This window comes from Puntigrus tetrazona, chromosome 23 (genome assembly GCF_018831695.1).
Source record: "Puntigrus tetrazona isolate hp1 chromosome 23, ASM1883169v1, whole genome shotgun sequence".
NCBI classification, from domain to species: domain Eukaryota; kingdom Metazoa; phylum Chordata; class Actinopteri; order Cypriniformes; family Cyprinidae; genus Puntigrus; species Puntigrus tetrazona.
This window is the reverse complement of record NC_056721.1, coordinates 14,809,021-14,809,550: the sequence shown is the minus strand read 5'-3', so window position 1 is coordinate 14,809,550 and position 530 is coordinate 14,809,021. Positions and strand designations below refer to the sequence as shown.

The following is a 530-nucleotide window of genomic DNA, read 5'->3' as shown; positions in this document are numbered from 1 at the left end:
ACACACACACACACACACACACACACACACACACACACACACACACACACACACATACATACAAAAAATTTAGTTGGTTATTATAACAGTTATTGTAACCTTGTAACTTAGTATTAGCTACAAGTTTCATTATTTCATGAGTGCATATTTACTTATTTCATTGGCCACTTTTATTTAATCATTTATTATTGTTTTTCAGCATTTAATAAAATAATCATACAACATTATAATACATTATAATCAACAACAACTATTGCAATAATAATAATAATTGATTTGGCCACTTTTATTTAATTATGTATTATCATTCATCAACATTTTATTATAAACAATACAATTAAGTTATAGTTAATCAACATCATCGTTATTATAATTAACAACTCTGATAATAATATTAATAATAATATTAATCGTTGTATTATTTATTTATTAATCGCACCATATAATCATCGCAGTTTATAGTGTTCACATCTGTTTGATTAAATGTAATTTGTTTTTGTAATTAGCTTTTTCTGTGCAAGTGCAAGATT

General features: G+C 24.3%; 1 protein-coding gene across 6 annotated transcripts in view; it reads left to right on the top strand.

The window, feature by feature from the left end:
* LOC122328902 (sushi, von Willebrand factor type A, EGF and pentraxin domain-containing protein 1-like) overlaps positions 1-530 on the top strand; it is a 502,117-nt gene that overhangs the window by 378,357 nt on the left and 123,230 nt on the right. The window lies entirely within an intron of this gene.